General features: G+C 39.0%; 1 long non-coding RNA gene and 1 pseudogene across 1 annotated transcript; both read left to right on the forward strand.

The window, feature by feature from the left end:
- The first annotated feature begins 12737 nt into the window (after positions 1–12737).
- On the forward strand, positions 12738–20296 carry LOC127143862 (uncharacterized). Its single transcript, XR_007815422.1, has 3 exons — positions 12738–12821; positions 12919–12995; positions 20229–20296. It is a non-coding gene; the product is annotated as an uncharacterized LOC127143862 (long non-coding RNA).
- Positions 20297–21604: 1308 nt separating this feature from the next.
- LOC103501870 (cationic peroxidase 1-like) lies at positions 21605–22940 on the forward strand (annotated as a pseudogene).
- The last annotated feature ends 1605 nt before the right edge of the window (positions 22941–24545 follow it).

Below are 24545 nucleotides of genomic sequence, written 5' to 3' on the forward strand. Positions count from 1 at the left end.
AAAGCCCCTTTCAGTTGAGAAATATGAAATACCGGATGAATAGTTGCTGTCGGCGGCAACTCCAACCTATAGGCAACCGTCCCTATTTTCTTAAGGACTTTATACGGCCCAAAATACTTAGGCGACAATTTCTCATTTCTTCTTTTCCTCATAAAGACTTGTCTATATGGTCTTAATTTTAAGTAAACCATATCTCCTTCCTCAAATTCTACATGTCGTCTCTTCAAATCAGCATATGTTTTCATTTTGTTTTGAGCCACGCGCAAATGTTCTTTCAATGCTCCTAAGGCGATATCTCTTTGCTTAAGTTGGTCGTCAAGGGTGGAGTTAGTCGTGCTGTGATCTCCATAGAATACTAACGGTGGAGGTGTTCTGCCGTACACAGCTTGGAAAAGAGAAACACCAAGTGACCACTGGTACGTTGTGTTATACCAGTATTCCACCCAACGGATCCATTTAATCCATTCTTTTGGCATTTCCCCACAAAAGCAACGCAAGTACGCCTCTACCGAACGGTTAACCACCTCAGTTTGCCCATCAGTTTGAGGATGGTACGCTGTACTTCTATTTAATTTGGTGCCAGCCAATCGAATAGTTCCTTCCAAAAGTGGCTTAAGAAGATTTTATCCCGATCCGATACAATTGATTGAGGAAATCCGTGCAATCTAACCACCTCCTTCACAAATACTTCTGCCACAGTCTTGGCATCAAATGGATGTTTCAATGTTAGAAAATGGCCATACTTAATAAAACGATCCACTACCACTAAGATGACTTCAAATCCAGCCGCTTTAGGTAATCCTTCAATGAAATCCATTGAAATGTCATCCCAAATTCTGCTAGGAATCTCCAATGGTGTCAATAAACCTACTGGTGATAACGACAGGGATTTATTCCTTTGACAAACCGTACATTCTTCACAATATTTCTGTACATCTCCCTTCATTCCTTGCCAAAATAATTCGCCGGTTAATCTTTTATACGTACGTAAAAAACCCGAATGTCCCCCAAATACCGAGTCATGGTATGTATGAAGAATAGTGGAAATCAAGGTTGAACTCTTGGCAATAACTATCCTCCCTTTATATTGAAGTATACCATGATGTATTGTATATTTCGGTACCTCCTCCCCTTCTGTGATTCTTTTTATAATCTGCTTCAGATAATCATCCTTTTCTACCTCTTTCTGAATGAGCTTTAAGTCAATTAAGGCTGGGACTGTCAGCTGATTAAGTTGTACCACAGAAGGTACTCGGGACAAGGCATCAGCCGCCTTATTTTCCAACCCGGGCTTGTATAAGACTTCAAACGAATATCCTAGCAATTTCGCAATCCATTTCTGATCTTGTGGTTGAATTACCTGCTGTTCCAGTAAGAATTTAAGAGACCTTTGGTCAGTCTTAACCACAAACCTTCTTCCCAACAAGTATGGCCGCCAGCGTTGGACTGCTAAAACTACCACCATCAATTCTCGCTCATATACAGGCTTGGCACGATCTCTTAAAGCCAATGTGTGACTGAAAAACGCAATCGGCCTTTTATTTTGCATTAATACTGCTCCCACACCATAGCCCGAAGCATCTGTTTCCATCTCAAACGGAAGGCTAAAATCTGGTAACGGCAGAACTGGCAATGTCATCATGGCCTCTTTTAAACTATCAAACGCTGTCTGACTGTCCTCGGTCCATCTAAAAGCCCCCAATTTCAATAATTGAGTCAGTGGGGCAGCAATAGATCGTAATTATGCACAAATCTTCGATAGTATCCGGTCAGCCCAAAAATCCCCGTAATTCTCTCACGTTGGAAGGAACTGGCCACTGTTTAATGGATTTAATTTTCTCCGGATCCGCTTCCACCCCTTGACCTGAAACAATGTGGCCAAGATATTCTACTCTTTGAAAAGCAAAACTGCACTTCTTCTTGTTAGCATAAAGCTTATGTTCACGTAATACTTCAAACACCAGCTCTAAATGATATATATGCTCCTCCATTCCTCGACTATAAATCAAAATATCATCAAAAAATACCAAAACGAACTTCCTCAGATATGATCGAAAAATAGAATTCATAAGAGATTGAAAGGTAGCTGGCGCATTTGTTAAACCAAAGGGCATCACTAAGAATTCATTGTGTCCCTCGTGTGTTCTAAATGCAGTTTTCTCAATATCTTCCCTATGCATTCTTATTTGATGATATCTAGCCTTTAAGTCAATTTTAGAAAATAAATTTGCACCGTTAAGTTCATCAAATAATTCCTCTATAACAGGAATAGGAAACTTATATGGTATGGTGACGTTGTTAAGGGCACGGTAGTCCATACAAAACCTCCAGCTTCCATCTTTTTTCTTGACAAGTAATACCGGGCTGGAGTAGGGGCTGGAGCTTGGTCGTATAATCTCAGATGTCAACATTTCGTCAACCAATTTTTCCATCTCTGCCTTCTGCTGAAAAGCATACCTATAAGGCCTGACATTCACTGGGTCTGTTCCTGTTTTCAAATGAATGTGATGTTCAATTACCCTCCTTGGTGGTAAAGTTTCTGGCGAATCAAAAATGTCACTAAAATTCTTCATCACATTCTGTACATTAGTAGGTATCACATCGGCCTCTGTTTCCTTTTCTTTTTCAGCTAACACTACTCCTCCCTCTATTGCCCTGCACTCTACCAAATATCCTTGACCAGTTTCTGTCCACGCTTTCATCATTGACTTCAATCCCACTCGGGTTTTCGTCAGACTCGGATCTCCTTTAATGATAATTTTCTGCCCTTCGTGGAAAAAAGTCATAGTCAAATTCCTCCAATCCGTCTCGGTGACACCAAGGGAGTACAGTCATTGCATCCCTAAAATTGCGTCCGCCCCTCCTAATTCCAGTGGTATGAATTCGGTTTTCACTTTCCATTCATTCAGCAGCAATTCAACATTTTCACAGACCCCCTTACCTTTTATCGTCGTTCCAGACCCCAGGATTACACCATAGTGGGCAGTTTCTTTAGTATGCAACTTCTTTTCTTTCACCAATTTTTCCGAGATGAAATTGTGAGTTGCTCCGCAGTCAATTAACACAACTATCTCCTCTTCTTGTAATTTTCCCCTTACTTTCATGGTTCCCGGGTTAGTCAGTCCAACTAGTGAATTAATGGATAGTTCTACCACAGTATTAACTCCCCCTTCCAACTCAAACATGTTCAGCTCCTTCGATTCTTCACATTCTTCTTTGATGATTTCTTCAACATTGTTATCATGCACCACAAACATTCTCAGCTCTATCAACTCTGGTACTTTGCATTTATGCCCGGAGTAGTATTTTTCATCACATTTGAAGCATAAGCCTTTCTCCCTTTTGGCCTTAAGCTCTGCATCGGACAATCGTTTGCTCGGCCCTTCCCGCTTTGCTTCTCCATCCCCGCGTTCCGTAAAGTAATGGTTCTCATTGGCGTCGAAGTATTATTCTTTCCTTCATTCGGCATTGCGGCTGTATTCGGCTTGTTATAATTGGCTGGATTGTACAGATGCTGTCCTCCCGAATAACCGTACAAGTTGGCTTCTCTCTTAACAACCTCCCTAATCTCCGCCTTCAACGCTAACCTCATCATTTGTGGCAAGCCCATTGGTTCGGAATACGCGACTTCTGCTCGGATCCAAGGAAAAAGCCCATTCATAAAAGTCTCTTCTAAAACCTTATCGGACAGGTCAGATAACGGTGCCACAAGTCGATCAAATAAATTCTGATATTCCTCAACCGTCGTGGTCTGCTTAATCGCAAAAAGTCTGCAATACAAGGATCCCTCACGGATTGACCGGAATCTCTCTAAGAACTTACTTTTTAAATTCGACCAGTCGTAAACTTATTGCGTTGTTCTTGGGAGCGAAACCAATCGAGTGTCAGACCATCAAAGCTTATAACTGAAACAGTCATCTTCTCGGCATCAGTTAACTTGTGAATTTGAAAATACCGATCGGCTCTGAATAACCAGGAATCTGGATCGTTTCCCGTAAACATAGGCATCTCAACTTTTTAAAACTTATTTCTTTCAGCTGTCTTATCTTCTTCATCTTTCACTTCTTTTTTTGTTTCCTCAATCGATTCATCGCTATTAGCTATTCCTTTCATTTTACTCGAAGATTCTTCCAGATCGGAAGTCGTAGTGGATTTTTCGTTAGCGACGTTATCCATATATTTCATAATTACCTGGTATTGTTGCTGCTGTGTATCGGCTTTTGTACTCAACCGATCCAGGTTCTTCATCAAGGCTTGATGTTGTTGCTGTTGCTTTTCGTTCTGCACATTCAAGCGTTCTACCGTTTTCATGATCGTTGATAGCTTTTCTTCGACCGCCGGTAACTTCTATAAATCCTTCTTCATCTCCGAAACCTCCTACTCCAATGCTTCAAACCGTTCTTCATGTTTCTTTGCCATTTTCTTTGGTTTTCCCAAGTTTGGCTCTGATACCAATATGATGGACCTTCCAACACAAACCTCAAAAGGTATGTATCACTTTATTGAATTCAAAATGTTTGCTGATTGCAATAACAAGGAAAAACAAACAAATGAATTACAGTATGTAATTCATCCCTCTCACCGAAACTCTCTCTAGAGCCCAGTCTCTACTATTTTCCAGAATGAATCATTCCCCTTTCTCTCTCTTCTAACTACTTATAATCCTCTCGTGGTCCCCCTTCACCGTAACTAACTCTAACCAACCAGGTGGTCCTCCTAACAACTGACTCCCACGTATTTTCTATTTTCCTTATTACTTTTTATTTCCATCTTTCTTCCTCCTTTGGTATTGATGGATAACTGGAGGTCTAACATAGTCTTAAGATGGTTATGGTCCTAAACACAGGTGGATTTAGCATAGGCCCAAGCGGGCCGAGCCCCCTCAACTTTATAATTGGCTTAGTGCTTACTGTTATCCCCTCCCAACCCAAGTTCAAATCTTACTATGTAGTTTATTTTCCATATTTTTCTTTTAGACCGTGTCAATATATTTTCTAGATCCGCCACTGGTCCTAAACGACCTTAGGGAGACTAAAAAGGTCCATTTTAAAAAGTACTTAAAGATCAAATGAATCTATTTTAGAAAATATAGAAACAAAATAAAAGTATACTTTGAAAACTTAAGAAATAAAAAAAAAAATTCTTTTACTCAATCTCGATCGTGTTTTTTGAGTTCGAATAGTTTTTGTTTTAAAAACAGGATCATTTTTTATTAAAACTTCTGATTACATCATTGTTCCTCGAAATGTTTCAAATAAAATATTATAGTGACTATTACTTGTTTTAAAAGACAATTTCAATTTAATTATGCCAATCATTTCGATGATATTTTTATTACTACTGTTTTTTATACGACACTTGATTTTCATCAACCACTAAATAAGCTTTTCCGTTACCAACAACGATTTATATTTTATCTCACGAATTATTTTATTCGAAAATTGCATGCATAGTCAAATAGATATTCCTAATTGTTTAGAGATATATCTCATCCCAATACGTCATGGCTCTAGTTTAGGGTCTCCTTTATATAAAGTTAAATAAACTCTAGTTGATAGTTTAGAAAAGCAGTGATTTGATAAATATCCTACTTTATTCTTTGTTTTGGAGAATTTCAGTACAACACTTGTCTATTAGCTCTAGGCATAGATATGGATGCAAGGCACAACACAAACACGGTGACCAGTAATTTTTATTAACTTAGGGCACACACATTAAGGATATGTTTATTAAAATGCACATTTTCTTAAACAAAGAAATTAGTTCTATGTATTTTTTGTTTAGTAGTGTTGTAAGGTTGTGTCTACTTATCGTACTTAACAAGCCTTTTGATACACGTTAAATAAATGTTGGTCCATCCTTCATTTATTTTGCTCAACTAGTCTCTAATACATTTGCTTCATTGACAAGTGTTTGGTACATGTCCAAATGTCTAAACTTGTCAGACCGCTAACCAAACTAAAATGGTCGTGCTTCTTAGCCTATTGGCATCCAATCACAATATAGTCCTACCTTTACAAGTTGTTGTTTGCTTTTTAATATAAATTGTGTCGATGATTGGAAAAAAAAAAGGTGTGGATAAAGACAGGTGGGCGGTGGAGGAATGGGGCAAATGTAGTAGGTAAAGCAAATCCAAAGCTTTAAATTATAAACCAAGTTTGTTAAAGACCAACCTAATCTTCTCTCATTAGGAACAGTTGACTTAGCTATGAAGGGTGAAGTGTTTCACAAGTTGATGAATTAATATAAAATTTGGTCAAAACCAATGTTTGAGTTTAATTTGTGTCTCTGTCTGTAAGGCATTGACCCCCTCCTTCCTCTCTTAAACAACACTTTTATTATTCCCTTTTAACTAATGATCTTGAGATATGTGAATAGTTTAGACTTTAATATCCTTTTTTCAGGAAAATTTGGTTGTGAAGGCTTCAAATGGCAGAATTATGGGCATTAGGCAGTGTGTTTCTACTTCTGTGAGCCAATTGCATAGGGATCGATATTGGCATTGGCAATATTTTATGTGTGATAATGTAGAGGATGCAAAGGTAAACAATCGAATTAGTTTGATTTATATATTTAGGGTCGATTTACAAGTCTTCGAGATTTAGGTGGCAATTGTAATTGAATTATGTTGTAAAGGGGATAAGTTATAGAGGTAATCACCTAACCATCAGATGGTGTTAATAATAGTAAAAAAAAAATATTGATGGTGTGTACTTTTCTATGTAACGGAAATGAATTTTGAATGATTAACCTTAACAAAATGTCATTTTATATTTTTTTTAGGGGCTTTTTAAAAATTATAATAAACCGGTAAAATATATCAATTTTGAAAATCGAAAAAGTCCACAAACCTTCGATGGGAAATACCAAAAATATCACTGTCAACTCGCGATTAATTGTCATACGTGTGCATATAATTCTTATTCTAAACGAACATCACATGCAATCGTGTATCATTTCCTACATAATCATATATGCGATTGTATAGTTCTTTTGAACGATGAAAAAAAATGTTTCGTGTAATTCTACTTTTTAAACGATAATAATACACGATCATATAGAAAATGATATACGATCTTGATCTTGCAGCAAATAATACACGATCGTCTAGTTCTTTTTAACAATAGAAAAAATATTTAGTGTAATTCTTATTTTAAACGATCATCATATACGATCGTGTAGAAAATGATACATGATTATGTAGAAAATGGTTATGTAGATTCTATCAAAAATATTAATATTGTGGAAGAGGAGTTTTAAGAAAGAAAGAGAAATAAAAAAAGAAAGAAAGAAAAAGAAGATGAATAAAAATAGAATAAAGAAAATCTTGGAAGAAATTTATATATTATTTACCCAAAAGAATATGAACGGAGGAGCTAAAGAAATTTGAAATAAAAATAAAATAGAAGAAAAAGAGTTGAAGAAATTTGGAAGAGAAAATGGATAAATCGTAAAAAAAAAAATTTATATACCTAAACAAAAAAAAAACATATGGTTTAAAAAATTATAGTAATTCTTGAGAGGGGAATATTTATGGATAGCATAGAAAATACAACTATTTACTAAATATAGTAAAAAATTTAATTGAATTATGAAAGTCTGATGAATTTTGCTATTTGTAGATAGTTTCAATCACTTGTTGTTTTTGAAAATGCCTTTAATTTAAATTTAAATTTGGTTGCAGATTTATTTCTTCAAAATAATTTTAAAATCAATGAATGAGATGAAAATGGAATACAAGATGTATTGACCAATGAAGTCGAAGATCAATATAAAATGAGAGACGGAAATGACAAATGGTGTAAAGGGAAAAAATGCAAATTATATTGAATATGACAAAGGTACCCCACGGCCTTCCTCGTCTTTCTTTTACGCTTTCATTTCCAGTCTCCTTCTAAATTTTGATTTAGAGTCGACCTTTAACTCGTCGCCTTAAATTTTTAGGTGAATTGACAATTTAACACAATAGTTAGGTTTTGACAAATACAAGTGTATTCTCCCACTATTTTCTCTTTCTCTCTTATTTAATGGGGTTTTTTTTTTCCTGTAGTATTTCGCTAGACATACAGATTCATTTGCGATAATTTATTTTTCTAGTATATCTACTACAAAAACGAAGATTCAAACCATGAACGAAAGTTATGTTAATTATTGTGTCTTTGGCAATCAACATAAACATAACTCAAAATCATGTATATGGGGTGAAATCACTTCCAATTGTATTGCATTGAACTATTTCTCAAACTCAAATTGAATAATAAAAATAATTTGTATGACATCCATTAAGTGTAAAGATTATAATAGTTTTTGAATGGGGTGGGTGTGTGTGATACACAACAACTGTTCAAAACCAACCTAAGGCTTTTGGGTGTTATTTAGGTATAATATCACTAATTTAATTTCAATAAAGTCAAAATTATATTATATTGGTGGATTTGCTCTTAATGAAAAAAATAAAAACAAATAGACTAACATACTTAACCCAATAATTATTAATTAATTACCATGTGTAATTTTCCCTAATTAGTTAACAATTTCAAGATTCCAAATAGAATTAGAATAATACTAATTTTATTAGTTGAATCATAAGGAACATACCAAAAATTCAATTTTACTTGGAAAGTATTATCACTAATTTAAATCATTATGATGTACCTTCCCAACCCACTTGGAATTTTTTTTCAAATATAAGAGGTTTTATTCCACATTTTCTCCATGAATTAAAATATTTAAATTTCTTTGAATTTGTTTATATATATTAAAAGATATTTAGTTTTTTTTTTAATTTTGGAATTGTTTTAAAGAGAAATAATACGTGTATAATTAATACCTATCTACGAATGGTTTCTTTTCTTTTTTTTTTAATAATAAATTTTCAGAGGTTAAAATTAAAAATATTTATAAATATAGTAAAATATTACAATCTATCTATGGTAGAACGAGATCGATCACTATATGTATCATTATGATACAAACAGATGTACATATAGTAATTTATCTTGGTCTAGTTTCTTGCCGTTCATCATATGTGATATTTTGCTACATTTTATATATATATTGGTTTATTTTGCTATGTTTGAAAATAGCTTTAAAATGTCCTCGAATCTATTTTAAAAATACATGTTTTTCTAAGATCCCAAACATCGAAATATCCTGTACTTACATTGTATTTAAACTTGGACACACCTTGAACAAGCTTTACATCCATTTTTATTGCTCGATGTTTCTCTATAGATACATTAATGCTAACCACAGATTATCGTCCTCTCACACGTACACATTATATTATTATTGCATGCTTCAATGAAAAATAAATAAACAAAAAATTTGTTGATTAATATTTGGTAATTGTTTTAAATGACAAAATTACAAAAATTATTTTTAAATATAACAAAAAATCACATTGCATCGGTGATTGATAATAGTAGTCCATTGGTGTATATATCAATGATTGTTAATAGTAAACCATTAGTGTGAAACAGTAGTTTACTTTACTGAGAGACAACAAAATATATATATATATTAAAAAAAAAACTATCTTTAATAGATGTTATCAATGATAATAACAACTTATATAACATCTCTCAAATTGAAAGCTATTAGTATAGTAATGACAACTATTAGTTAGGTTGCTACTACTAATAGTTATTAGATTTTGAGAATTTGAGAAGAAATCTTTGAAATGGTAGTTGGACGTAGACCTATTAGTCTTTTACCAATTTCTATGCTATATATACAATTATTTTATTCTTATGTTATATGTGTGTGTATATATATCTATATACTCTATTATTTTTTGACTTAAATGTCATTTACAACTTACCCTCCATAAAAGAGGAAAGAGAAATTGGGTTGCATAGCCCACATCAACTTTGATGGTCGAGACCGAGATCAACGTTCCTTATGTAAGATCTATATTATGATAGACCTTTTATTTAGAATCTTATTGTGGCTCGATCCATCCCTCAAAAACTTCATATTTCCAAAAGGATAAATGAGATAACATCTTAATTCTAGAAGGATGTGAAAGACTTGTGACTCAAGTTAAAGTTTATCTACCTCCCTTAATTGTCTGGTCTAATCTTTTGTGTTGAAATCTAACTTTTAAGTATCAAAATGTATATAACTACATTACATTTTAGGTTTAAATTTGATTATAGAAATATAGTACTATCAGACCATCATATTCATATAGGTGAGTGTTTGCCATTAAAGTTAGGTATTTTTTCCAATGGAAAGTCTAAAATTTGCTACATACCTCAATTGGGCTATATATATCAATTGTATATTGTCCATTAATAGAAATGTTATCCAAGTGTTTTGTCTATATTGACATAATTAGAGTATTTTTAGGAAATATTATTCTTAGGAAATATTATATTATTCTTGTATATTCTTTCCTTTAGTGTGTTTTAATATGGTTATATATAGGGCTGTAATCTGTCATTATTATCAATGAATCATCAATGAAACACCGATATTCCTCTAACATGGTATCAGAGCTTTAGGTTTTAGTCGATCTCTATTTTTGTGTTCGATCTCTACCTCCGTCTATCGTCAATGACTAGCCATAGACAGAGGTAGACCCAGCAGACCCAAATGTAAATCTCCCACTTTCACTCTTTGTTTTTACTTTAAAAAAAAAACATCCGCCCCCACAATTCCCTAGAAATCCATCCGCCGCCAGTCGCTTGCGACCCACGTCCGTCGCCGCCTCCAACTTCAACCGCCGCTGCCGCTGCCTTCGGATCTGCCATTTCTCGCCCGTTCCTTTGCAACCCACGTCAGCTGCACGAAGCTTCTCGCATCAGCCGCCGTCGCCGCCCCCTCCAATCTTAGATCTGTCGCCGCCCTTCAAATCCGCTCCGCCCCACCTCCGTTCAGATCTCCGATCCAAGCCGTCAACTCCAAGTCTTCGTGGAACAGCCGGAATATCCTCACCACCCTCTTTCCTCTTCAGGATCAAATCCCATTACTTGTTTATGCTTCATGTTTGCATTTAGGGTTTGGCTACTCTCCACTGACGTTCCCTCCTCAACATTATAACACTCCGTCTCTATCTCGATCCTTTTCTTAGCTATCTCGATCTTTGAATCCAATTCCATCATTAAAACCCATGATTCAGTTCATAAAATTACTTATATACATACATACATACATATATATATATATATATATATATATATATATATATATATATATATATATATATATGTTTATTTATTTATTTATTTATTTATTTATTCTGTTTTCAAATCAGTAGTTATTTCTCCGACCCAGAAGTTTGGTATGTTCTTCGTAGGTTCTGTTATAGATCGAGGATCTATGTCTCCATCCCATAAGTTCTTCCTTTTGTTCTTCGTGGGATCTGTCTCCATCCCAGAAGTTCTTCGTTTTGTTCTTTGTGGGATCTGTCTCCAACCTAGAAGTTCCTTGTGTTTTTCTTCTTCGTGGGTTCTTGATATCCTAGATTTACTGATTTGTTTAGTAAGTTTTTCTAACAAACTCAAGTTTGTGATAACCTTGAGTTTGAGGGAGGATATTGACATAATTAGAGTATTTTTAGGAAATATTATTCTTAGGAAATATTATATTATTCTTGTATATTCTTTTCTTTAGTGTGTTTTAATATGGTTATATATAGGGCTGTAATCTGTCATTATTATCAATGAATCATCAATGAAACACCGATATTCCTCTAACAGTCTAACTATACAAATTAAAATTAAAATTAAAATTAAAGGGGGTTAATAATTAAGTGATATACTATACAAAAACATAATACGAATATATTGGTGTACATATACACGTGATATATATAATACACTTTATTTCTATAAATACCAGGGTAAATTAAAGGGATTTCATATTTTTCATATTATAATTTTTTCATTTAATAAATTTGCAAACATGTTCTAAATTAAATAACAGTACTTGGTAATAATTAACAAATCAAACACACATAAATCCTAAACGAACTCTATATGAGTCATTTTCAGAAAGCTTTCTCTTCTTTCTTTCTTTCTTTCTTTCTATATATATATATATATATATATATATATATATTGTAACGCCCCAACAAACTCGTTTTTGTTCATCTTACTATTAATATTTACGTATGGTCTTGGAAAATACAAATTTATTGGGAGAACCTTATCATTTTGAAGTTTCCGGTTTATTAAAGTTGGGATTTTCCACTTTTTATTATTAAGTATTATTATACCTGTTTTAGTATTTAGAATTTATTTAGTGAGTTATTGCTAATTGAAAGGAGGGTTGGTTGATTTTGGTGAGATTTGGAGAGAGAGAGGAGATGGTTGGTTTGGGTTATTTAAAAGGAAAAGAAAAGAGTTATTGCCTTATAAAAAGCCTTGGGACTCGTGCGTAAAGAAGAAGAGAAAAATCAAACAAAGAAAGAGGGGAAAAGAAAAGAGAAAAAAAAGAAAAAAAAAATATTATTAATCAAACCCTAGCCGCCGCACGCCGCCGCCGCCGCCGCCGCGAACCCGAGCCGCCAAGCCTTCCCCTCTCTGTTCAGCAGCGCAGCCGAGTCTCCAGTCAAAACCGAGCCGTCGCCGAGCTTCAAGCCGCGTCGGAAGAATCGTCCAAGCCGATCCGTGCACGCCGAGCGTTCGTCGGAGCAGCCGTCTCTCGCACGTGCGTAGCCGCTGTACCAAGCCGAGCCGCGCCTGTCTGCACCACGAGCCGCGCCTGTCTACGCCGCGAGCCGAGCCGGTCTTCAACCTCCAAGCCGAACCGATCCGTGTCCTTTTTTCAGCCGAGCCGCCAAGCCTAATTTGGCTCCTTCCACCTAATTTTTGGTAAATTAATTATTTATTTTGGCATTACCCAATAAGACTCAATGTTTTGGACACTAAATAATTTAATTTGGAACTGAATTAAATTATTTTCCTTAAGGGACGTCTTGGACCAAGTAACTGCTGCAGTGTGGGATTTCTTCAGTAGGGGCTCGAGCATTGCAACCTCTTTCTAGGGTAAGTCATTTCAACTGAGTTTGAACCGTTAGTCGTTGGTGACTTAATTACGAATTTCGGCGTATTACACAATTAGGACCTCGTTGCTTGGAAAGCACACTTGCCTCGCGGTTAGAACTCGCCAAGTAAATCTCCAGGTAAGAGATTTCTACTACTAGCTCCACGTTTAGAGTTATGAGGTCACGTATGCCTCCAATGGTGCATGTTGAGGGCTAAACTGTACGATGCATAAGATTTATGATAGTATAATGCCATTGATGATACAATTATATTATAGCATGATGTTGTGGTGACGAGAACCGTTATGGCTGTACGATGGATGTTGAGATGGAGAGTGAAATGATGATTAATCTGTTATGATTATATGATGATGCCATGTGTATGTATGCTGTGATTAGGGTACCTGTTAGCTTAACCTATTAGAGTCGTACCTGCATGGGTGTCCTTCGGGATCACCACCTATTTAGAACTGTGTGGTCCGACGGGACACCAGTCTAGCATGTATATAGATGTGACTCGAGTGACTCGACGGGGTCCTCGCATCCCGATTGTCCTAGGTTTCCCCCGGGACACCGAAGGCCAGAGTTACGTTCCTACGGGAGCGCATGATTGCACGTGTTCGGGAACGTGCCAGAGATTGGGTACCAATTACAGGACTCTTATAGAAAGCTAACAGACACCTAGTGGGACTAGTAGTGGGTCCCTTACTGAGTATTTTATACTCACTCTCTTCATGTCATGTTTTCAGGTAGAGGACGAGGCAAGGGCAAAGGCAAGCTGGCGAGCGACCCGAAGTGACCGTGGCGAGCCTTAGGGACTTTTGTTTCCGCTTATTCTTGTTTTTAACTTTAGTACCTGAGTTTGAGTATTCTTCATTACTTACCATCTTTTTATGTAGATAGGGCCCAAGTAGGACTTTAGAACGCATTTTATATTTTTTTTTTTTTTTTGCATAACTACCTTGTTTGGATTTTCATAAATAAAATTTCTCAAACCTTATGCGTTTTACTAAATTTTATGACTTAAGCCACTTGTTCTATATTTGGTAATGACTTCGATTCAGTATAAGGAGTTGGGTCGTTACAGTTGGTATCAGAGCACAGTGTTTTAGGTTCTGTAGACTGACCTACGATGTAAGTCATTGTTTTGTTTTGGTTTTACTTCACCATATGGCTATACGGTCCTTCGGCACTCGCCAGGTATGTCTAAAGCCTTGCTAATGTTAAGATTACGATTTTTGCCTGAATAGACTAGACCTAGAGATAGGTGTGTTAAGTTCTTGTGGTGAAAAGTTTTGTTGGTGAATTTTAGGGAGAATGCTGCCACGTAGAGGTGCACGCCGAGGAGGTGGTAGGGGAGGCAGAGGAGCCGGTCGTGGCCAGCTGGAGGCGCAACCTGCTGCACCGGCGGTCGACCCTAACGCACCGGTCACCCAGGCGGATCTCGCCGCGATGGAGCAGCGTTATCAGGACATACTGCAAGCTGCTTTGGCGCCTTTCCTTGCCGCCCAGCAGAACCAGGCCGCCCCTGTTCAGGCCCAGACCGTCGTTCCTCCAGCCCCTGAGGAAGCTCAACCCGTACCAGTTCAACTGTCGGCCGAGGCTAAACACTTACGGGACTTTAGGAAGTATAATCCTAAGACCTTTGACGGATCCATGGACAACCCCACGAAGGCCCAAATGTGGTTGACGTCCATAGAGACTATCTTCCGATACATGAAGTGCCCAGAAGACCAGAAGGTGCAGTGTGCAGTTTTCTTCTTGGAGGATAGGGGCACCGCCTTGTGGGAGACTGCTGAGAGAATGTTGGGGGGCGACGTCAGCAAGATAACTTGGGAGCAGTTCAAGGAGAACTTCTATGCTAAGTTCTTCTCTGCCAATGTGAAGCACGCCAAGCTGCAAGAGTTCCTAAACTTGGAGCAAGGCGATATGACGGTGGAGCAGTACGACGCCGAGTTTGATATGTTGTCCCGCTTTGCTCCCGATGTGGTAAGGGATGAGGCTACCAGGACGGAGAAATTCGTTAGAGGACTCAGGCTAGACCTTCAGGGCATTGTCCGAGCTCTCCGACCAGCCACGCATGCTGATGCACTACGTATAGCACTGGATTTGAGCCTGCCTGAGAGAGTCGATTCGTCTAAGGCTGCCGGCAGAGGGTCAGCCTTGGGACAGAAGAGAAAGGTGGAGACGCAGCCTAACGTAGTACCGCAGCGAACTCTGAGGTTAGGAGGTGTCTTTCAGAGACACCGATGGGAGCTTGCAGTAGTCGGGAGGACTCTGAGAGAGCTACCCGCTTGTACTACCTGTGGGAGAGTCCACGGAGGTCGTTGCTTGGCTGGAAGTGGAGTCTGCTTCAGGTGCAGACAGCCGGGGCACACTGCTGATGTGTGTCCTCGGAAACCCTTTGAGACGACACCGCCCCAGCCTTCTGCTTCCCAGTAGGGGAGAGTTTTTTCCACTACCCGGTAGGAGGCCGAGCGAGCTGGTACAGTGGTGACAGGTACGCTCCCAATTTTGGGGCATTATGCTTTTGTGCTATTTGACTCTGGGTCATCCCACTCGTTTATATCCTCTGCTTTCGTTCAGCATGTGGGTTTGGAGGTAGAACCTTTGGGTAGTGTTTTGTCTGTTTCTACTCCATCTAGGGAGGTCCTGTTGTCCAAAGAACAAATAAAGGCATGTCGGGTAGAGATAGCGAATCATATGTTAGACGTGACCTTACTAGTGTTAGACATGCAGGATTTTGACGTGATTCTAGGCATGGATTGGCTGTCAGCCAATCATGCAAATATAGACTGTTTTGGCAAGGAAGTTGTCTTTAACCCTCCCTCGGGGGCTAGTTTCAAATTCAGGGGGGCAGGCATGGTATGTATACCCAAGGTCATCTCAGCCATGAAGGCTAGTAAACTACTCAGCCAGGGTACTTGGGGCATCTTGGCAAGCGTAGTGGATATTAGAGAGCCAGAAGTTTCCCTATCTTCCGAACCTGTGGTAAGAGAGTACCCTGACGTTTTCCCAGACGAACTCCCAGGACTTCCGCCTCCCAGGGAGGTAGACTTCGCCATCGAGTTAGAGCTGGGCACTGCCCCTATCTCGAGGGCCCCTTACAGAATGGCTCCAGCCGAGCTAAAAGAGCTGAAGGTCCAGTTACAGGAGTTGTTGGACAAAGGTTTCATCCGGCCCAGTGTGTCACCTTGGGGAGCCCCAGTGTTGTTCGTGAAGAAGAAGGATGGGTCGATGCGCCTTTGTATTGACTACCGAGAGCTGAATAAGGTGACAGTTAAAAACCGCTACCCCTTGCCCAGGATTGATGACTTGTTCGATCAGTTGCAGGGAGCCACTGTCTTTTCCAAGATCGACCTACGATCAGGCTATCACCAGTTGAGGATTAGGGACGGTGACATTCCCAAGACGGCCTTTCGTTCGAGGTACGGACATTACGAGTTTGTTGTGATGTCTTTCGGCTTAACTAACGCTCCTGCAGTGTTCATGGATTTGATGAACAGGGTGTTTAAGGATTTTCTAGACTCGTTCATCATAGTCTTCATTGATGACATCTTGATTTACTCAAAAATTGAGACTGAGCACGAGGAGCACTTGCACCAGGTCTTGGAGACTCTTCGAGCCAACAAGTTGTATGCCAAGTTCTCCAAGCGTGAATTCTGGTTAAGGAAGGTGACGTTTCTTGGCCACGTGGTTTCCAGTGAGGGAGTTTCAGTGGATCCAGCAAAGATTGAAGCGGTGACCAACTGGCCTCGACCGTCCACAGTTAGTGAAATTCGAAGTTTTCTGGGCTTGGCAGGTTACTACAGGAGGTTCGTGGAAGACTTCTCACGTATAGCCAGTCCGTTAACCCAGTTGACCAGGAAGGGAACTCCTTTTGTCTGGAGCCCAGCATGCGAGAGTAGCTTTCAGGAGCTCAAACAGAAGCTGGTGACTGCACCAGTCCTGACAGTGCCCGATGGGTCGGGAAGCTTTGTGATCTATAGTGATGCCTCCAAGAAGGGACTGGGCTGTGTCCTGATGCAGCAAGGTAAGGTAGTTGCTTATGTCTCCCGCCAGTTGAAGATTCATGAGCAGAACTACCCTACCCACGACTTGGAGTTGGCAGTTGTAGTCTTTGCACTGAAGATATGGAGGCACTACTTGTACGGTGAGAAGATACAGATTTACACTGATCATAAGAGCCTGAAGTACTTCTTCACTCAGAGGGAGTTGAACATGAGGCAGAGGAGGTGGCTTGAGTTGGTGAAAGACTATGACTGCGAGATCCTGTACCACCCAGGTAAAGCAAATGTAGTGGCTGACGTGCTGAGTAGGAAGGTTGCACATTCAGCATCGCTAATCACCAAGCAGACCCCCTTACTCAGAGATTTTGAGAGAGCCGAGATTGCAGTCTCAGTAGGTGAGGTTATCGCACAGTTGGCTCAGTTGTCAGTTCAGCCAACCTTGAGGCAAAAGATCATCGCTGCTCAGCTGAATGATCCATACTTGGTCGAGAAGTGTCGTATGGTAGAGACAGGGCAAGGTGAGAACTTTTCCATATCCTCTGATGATGGCCTTATGTTTGAGGGACGCTTGTGTGTGCTGGAAGACAGCGCAGTCAAGACAGAGCTTTTGACTGAGGCCCACAGTTCCCCGTTTACCATGCACCCTGGGAGTACGAAGATGTACCAGGACTTAAGGAGCGTCTATTGGTGGAGGAACATGAAGAGGGAGGTGGCAGACTTTGTCAGTAGGTGCTTGGTGTGCCAGCAGGTGAAGGCACCTAGGCAGCGTCCAGCAGGGTTGTTGCAACCCTTGAGTGTGCCAGGGTGGAAGTGGGAGAGTGTGTCGATGGATTTTATTACGGGACTGCCCAAGACCCTAAAGGGCTATACAGTGATCTGGGTTGTGGTCGACAGACTCACGAAGTCGGCCCATTTCGTGCCAGGGAAATCCACTTATACTGCCAGTAAGTGGGGGCAATTATATATGACAGAAATCGTGAGACTACATGGAGTACCCGTATCCATCATCTCAGACAGAGACGCTCGTTTCACATCGAAGTTCTGGAAAGGACTTCAACTTGCATTAGGTACGAGGTTAGACTTCAGCACGGCTTTCCACCCTCAGACTGATGGTCAGACAGAGAGATTGAACCAGATTTTGGAAGACATGCTGCGGGCCTACGTGCTAGAGTTTTCAGGAAGTTGGGACTCTCATCTGCATCTGATGGAGTTTGCCTATAATAACAGCTACCAGGCTACTATCGGTATGGCACCGTTCGAGGCTCTGTATGGCAAGTGCTGTAGATCTCCTGTCTGCTGGGGCGAGGTTGGAGAGCAGAGGATGCTAGGCCCCGAGTTAGTGCAGACTACCAATGCAGCCATACAGAAGATCCGAGCTCGTATGCTGACAGCACAAAGCAGACAGAAGAGTTATGCTGATATACGACGTAAGGATCTCGATTTTGAAGTGGGAGACATGGTCTTTCTGAAGGTAGCACCTATGAAGGGTATTCTGAGGTTCGTGAAGAAGGGGAAGCTGAGTCCACGCTTCGTAGGGTCGTTTGAGATACTGGAGCGGATTGGCCCCGTGGCTTATCGCTTGGTGCTACCCCCATCTTTTGCTGCAGTGCATGACGTATTCCATATCTCCATGCTGAGGAAATATGTCGTAGACCCAACACATGTGGTGGACTTCGAGCCACTACAGATCAGCGAGAACTTGAGCTACGAGGAGCAGCCTGTCGAGGTCTTGGCAAGGGAGGTCAAGAAGCTTCGTAGTCGAGAAATTCCACTGGTCAAAGTCCTTTGGCAGAACCATGGAGTGAAAGAGGCCACGTGGGAGAAAGAAGAGGACATGAGAGCTCAGTACCTCGAGCTGTTCGAGGATTAGAACTTTCGAGGACGAAAGTTCTCTAAGGAGGGGAGTATGTAACGCCCCAACAAACTCGTTTTTGTTCATCTTACTATTAATATATATGTATGGTCTTGGAAAATACAAATTTATTGGGAGAACCTTATCATTTTGAAGTTTCCGGTTTATTAAAGTTGGGATTTTCCACTTTTTATTATTAACTATTATTTTACCTATTTTAGTATTTAGAATTTATTTAGTGAGTTATTGCTAATTGAAAGGAGGGTTGGTTGATTTTGGTGAGATTTGGAGAGAGAGAGAGGAGATGGTTGGTTTGGGTTATTTAAAAGGAAAAGAAAAGAGTTATTGCCTTATAAAAAGCCTTGGGACTCGTGCGTAAAGAAGAAGAGAAAAATCAAAGAAAGAAAGAGGGGAAAAGAAAAGAGAAAAAAAGAAAAAAAAATTATTATTAATCAAACCCTAGCCGCCGCACGCCGCACGCCGCCGCCGCAAACCCGAGCCGCCAAGCCTTCCCCTCTCTGTTCAGCAGCGCAGCCGAGTCTGCAGTCAAAACCGAGCCGTCGCCGAGCTTCCAGCCGCGTCGGAAGAATCGTCTAAGCCGATCCGTGCACGCCGAGCGTCCGTCGGAGCAGCCGTCTCTCGCAGCCGTCGCCCGAAGCCGAGCCGCGTCACCCTTCGCGATCCGCAACCGATCCGTCAGCCAGCCGCGTCGCGCCGCTTCGATCCGACGCAGCGCAGCCGAGCGTCCGTCTGTAGCCGTCACCGAGCGAAGCCGTGGTGTAGCCAGACCACCCACAGCCGTCGCGCCACCCGGATCCGAAAGCCAGCGCCTCGTCGCGTGAGGACCCGACCCGGCCGAAGCCCGCTCCGTGACCGAGGCCCGGCCCGCGCCGCGTGCCTCCGACCCGGAACCCGAGCCACGTGCACCCGCGAGCCGAGCAGCGCCCGCGTGCGAGCCGCACGTGCGTAGCCGCTGTACCAAACCGAGCAGCGCCTGTCTGCACCACGAGTCGCGCCTGTCTGCGCCGCGAGCCGAGCCGGTCTTCAACCTCCAAGCCGAGCCGATCCCTGTCCTTTTTCCAGCCGAACCGCCAAGCCTAATTTGGCTCCTTCCACCTAATTTTTGGTAAATTAATTAATTATTTTGGCATTACCCAATAAGACTCAATATTTTGGACACTAAATAATTTAATTTGGAACTAAATTAAATTATTTTCCTTAAGGGACGTCTTGGACCAAATAACTGCTGCAGTGTGGGATTTCTTCAGTAGGGGCTCGAGCATTGCAACCTCTTTCTAGGGTAAGTCATTTCAACTGAGTTTGAACCGTTAGTAGTTGGTGACTTAATTACGAATTTCGGCGTATTAAACAGTTAGGACCTCGTTGCTTGGAAAGCACACTTGCCTCGCGGTTAGAACTCGCCAAGTAAATCTCCAGGTAAGAGATTTCTACTACTAGCTCCACGTTTAGAGTTATGAGGTCACGTATGCCTCCAATGGTGCATGTTGAGGGCTAGACTGTACGATGCATAAGATTTATGTTAGTATGATGTCATTGATGATACAATTATATTATAGCATGATGTTGTGGTGACGAGAACCGTTATGGCTGTACGATGGATGTTGAGATAGAGAGTGAAATGATGATTAATCTGTTATGATTATATGATGATGCCATGTGTATGTATGCTGTGATTAGGGTACCTGTTAGCTTAACCTATTAGAGTCGTACCTGCATGGGTGTCCTTCGGGATCACCACCTATTTAGGACTGTGCGGTCCGACGGGACACCAGTCTAGCATGTATATAGATGTGACTCGAGTGACTCGACGAGGTCCTCGCATCCCGATTCTCCTAGGTGTCCCCCGGGACACCGATGGCCAGAGTTACGTTCCTACGGGAGCGCATGATTACACGTGTTCGGGAACGTGCCAGAGATTGGGTACCAATTACAGGACTCTTATAGAAAGCTAACAGGCACCTAGTGGGACTAGTAGTGGGTCCCTTACTGATTATTTTATACTCACTCTCTTCATGTCATGTTTTCAGGTAGAGGACGAGGCAAGGGCAAAAGCAAGCTGGCGAGCGACCCGAAGTGACCGTGGCGAGCCTTAGGGACTTTTGTTTCCGCTTATTCTTGTTTTTGACTTTAGTACCTGAGTTTGAGTATTCTTCATTACTTACCATCTTTTTATGTAGATAGGGCCCAAGTAGGACTTTAGAACGCATTTTATATATTTTTTTTTTTTTTGCATAACTACCTTGTTTGGATTTTCATAAATAAAATTTCTCAAACCTTATGCGTTTTACTAAATTTTATGACTTAAACCACTTGTTCTATATTTGGTAATGACTTCGATTCAGTATAAGGAGTTGGGTCTTATATATATATATATATATATATATATATAATATTGTTTTTTAAACAAAATTTCATATTTTTTATTAGTGTTTGCAAAATAATATATAAAATTTAAAAGTTTAGACATAAATTATACTATATAATCACCACAGACTTAGGAGAGACTTTGTCCTTCATAAGGGGGGGTTCTCTCTCATTTTTCTTCCTATATAAAGGAAACACATTCCTCGTCAACTTCACTGTGGAATACTAAGAAATAGTATTATTGCAAATTACAAGAAGTAAAGCAAATAATATACATCTCTAATGGCCTCGTCCAGCCTTATTCACTCTCTTTTTCTTTCTGTTATTATTTTATCAGCTTCCCTAATTCATAGCCATGCACAACTAACTCACAACTTTTACAACAATGTCTGCCTCAAGGCCTTGTCCACTATTAAGTCAGTTGTTTCAAAAGCCATAAAAAACGAGCCTCGAATGGGAGCTTCACTCTTACGTCTCCATTTCCACGATTGCTTTGTCAACGTAAGTTCATTAATTAATTTGTCATCTTTGTTCATCTCAAATCGTGTCTTTGTTCACGTTTTATATGTGTCGTTTTGATAATATAATTGTTAGGGTTGTGATGGATCGATCTTGTTAGATGACACTGATACTTTCACCGGAGAAAAGACTGCATTTCCTAATGCGAATTCGATAAGAGGATTTGAAGTTGTTGACCAAATTAAGACACAAGTCAACCAAGCTTGCAAGGGCAATGTCGTGTCTTGTGCTGATATTTTAGCCGTTGCTGCTCGGGACTCTGTTGCTATTGTAAGTTATATATCTTTCGAAATTTGCCAACAAAATTTAATCGGTAGGTTATTTATAGCTAACGACAAATTTAGTATAGGTTCATAGAAGCTTTGAGCTCTTCAACTTTATGCTCTTTATATAATACAACTTTACATTCTTTATATAGTACATGTAAATATCTGTATATATATATATATAACTGAAATATTAGGAAATACCAGTAATTGGTTCAGTGGTATACTTATCAACCAACCCTTCTCCTTACGATATTTGTCCGCCACTACTTATAGCATACAGGTACCAAACATATGGTTTAGTGTTGAGTTATATATGTTCAAGTTGACTCTTGTCTTAATTAAGTTTTGGTGTTTTAGCTTGGAGGACCAAACTACAAAGTACTAGTAGGAAGAAGAGATTCAAGAACAGCAAGTGTAGACGATGCCAACAGAAATCTTCCTCCGCCATTTTTTAGCTTCACACAACTTCTTTCCAACTTCCAATCTCTTGGCCTCGACCTCAAGGATCTTGTCGTCTTGTCGGCTGGTCACACTCTTGGGTATGCTCGGTGTACCAGTTTCCGAAATAGGATATACAATGATACCAACATCGACTTGAAATTTGCAGCCACCTTACAGGAAAACTGCCGACAAAGCGGTGGTGATGACAACCTAAATGGCCTTGACAAGACACCACATTTATTTGACAATGCTTACTTCAAGGCTTTGTTGACCAACAAGGGCCTTCTCCACTCCGACCAAGAACTCTTTGGCGGCGGCAATGGCGACAGTGATAATTTGGTGAAACATTATAGCACAAACCCAAATGCATTTAAAAATGATTTTGCTTCTTCCATGATCAAAATGGGAATATGAATCCACTTACAGGAAGTGATGGAGAAATCAGAACCAATTGCAGACTTGTCAATTAAAATGTTTGAGTCTTCTTTAATTACTACTTGGTTTTTTAAAATGTAATTACTTGTTGTTTGTTTTCTATTTTCTTTACTACGATTTCATTTTTATTTTGAAAATACTTGGACTCTTCGTCAAATTTTAAAAACAAAACAAGTATATTTGTTTTAAATTTGAATCTCTGTATGCTTTATGTTGTTTGGTATTTGAGTGTCAACATATCAATCCAGTGTAAAAGTGGTATTTATATTTCTATTACATACATTGTTTAGTCTTTGAAAATGTATATTTACGTGTATTATATATGCATTATATTCACAATCTTGACATTTCACCCTAAAAATTAGTTGCAAATATAGTTATTAATCGATCCAAATATTAACATATATATAGCACAATGAAAGATATAGGCAAATTTAGATCCAAACTCATAATAAATATCTCAAAATAATCCATGCTTAAAGTGATTTTAAAATATATAATACTAAAAATAACATTAACCATGGGAAACAAAGGGAGAGAAACACTCTAATTATGCTTTATATATATTTCTATTAGCGAAACTCAACCACATATATTAAGGGTATATATTAGAGACTCAACTTCTCCTTGACAAAGGATGAGTTGGATTGATTGAGAGAATATCGTAGATGCTTTACATTTGTTCTTAAATTTGTTGCATGCACTGTGTTTAATTAGCTTATTATTCCATTCATATTAGTTTAATACAAGTTCTTCTATTATTTTTCATCTTCCTCCCCCTCTTTATTTTTAATATATGTTTTTCACTTTATCTAACTGTTTTTTTCTTTTATTTTCTTTTTAACATTAGTTAGCCAAATCCTATTCAAATATGCAAATACCCTAAACAAGGAGAAAAATGTATTTCATGCCCCAAAATGTAAATTTGCTCTTCCTGTAGCCCCAGAGCCTACTTTTATTCATGAGTTTATTTCCCTTATTTGTAATTAGTATACAAATTAAACGTTGAGTCTAATACCAAAATGGATTAAATAAAGGTTAGTTTTTATAAGAGCATGCAACCAAGAAAAAGAACTTAAACATAATAAGTCTTTGTTTTTTAACCAAGACATGCATATTATATTATATAGAACAAACCCTTTAGAACATTAGATTATGTCGATCCTTTTTATCTAAGTTTGTATTAGCCTGCATAGTCATATAGGTTTAATTAATAGTTTAGGCCCTTAAAAGTACTTCATAAAAAGTTCAAATAGATACTACTATTTAATTTAGTTCTTGAGTCAAATTTGCAATATCGTGAAAAGCTACATTCGTCAATCGATCATCAAATATGAAAGATCACATTTGCTTTTTTTTTTTCAAGGATAATGATATTTATCAGCCTTCGAACAACTATCGTAATTGTGTCTAAAAAACAATTAGGGTAATTGTATCCAAGTTAAGTTAACAAAAAAAAAAAAGGGTAAAGTACAAATCCATAAAATTAACCTACTGGGTTTACTTTTAAATATAAGTTTGGTGGATAATGAAATTGATCTATGAGATTGGCACAACCCAACAATTGACTTTTGCCATATAATACCAAATGGATCCATAAAACACATTATCATTATAGTTTAATTAACATGTTAATTAAG

This window comes from Cucumis melo, chromosome 11 (assembly GCF_025177605.1).
Source record: "Cucumis melo cultivar AY chromosome 11, USDA_Cmelo_AY_1.0, whole genome shotgun sequence".
In the NCBI taxonomy this organism is placed as follows: Eukaryota; Viridiplantae; Streptophyta; class Magnoliopsida; order Cucurbitales; family Cucurbitaceae; genus Cucumis; species Cucumis melo.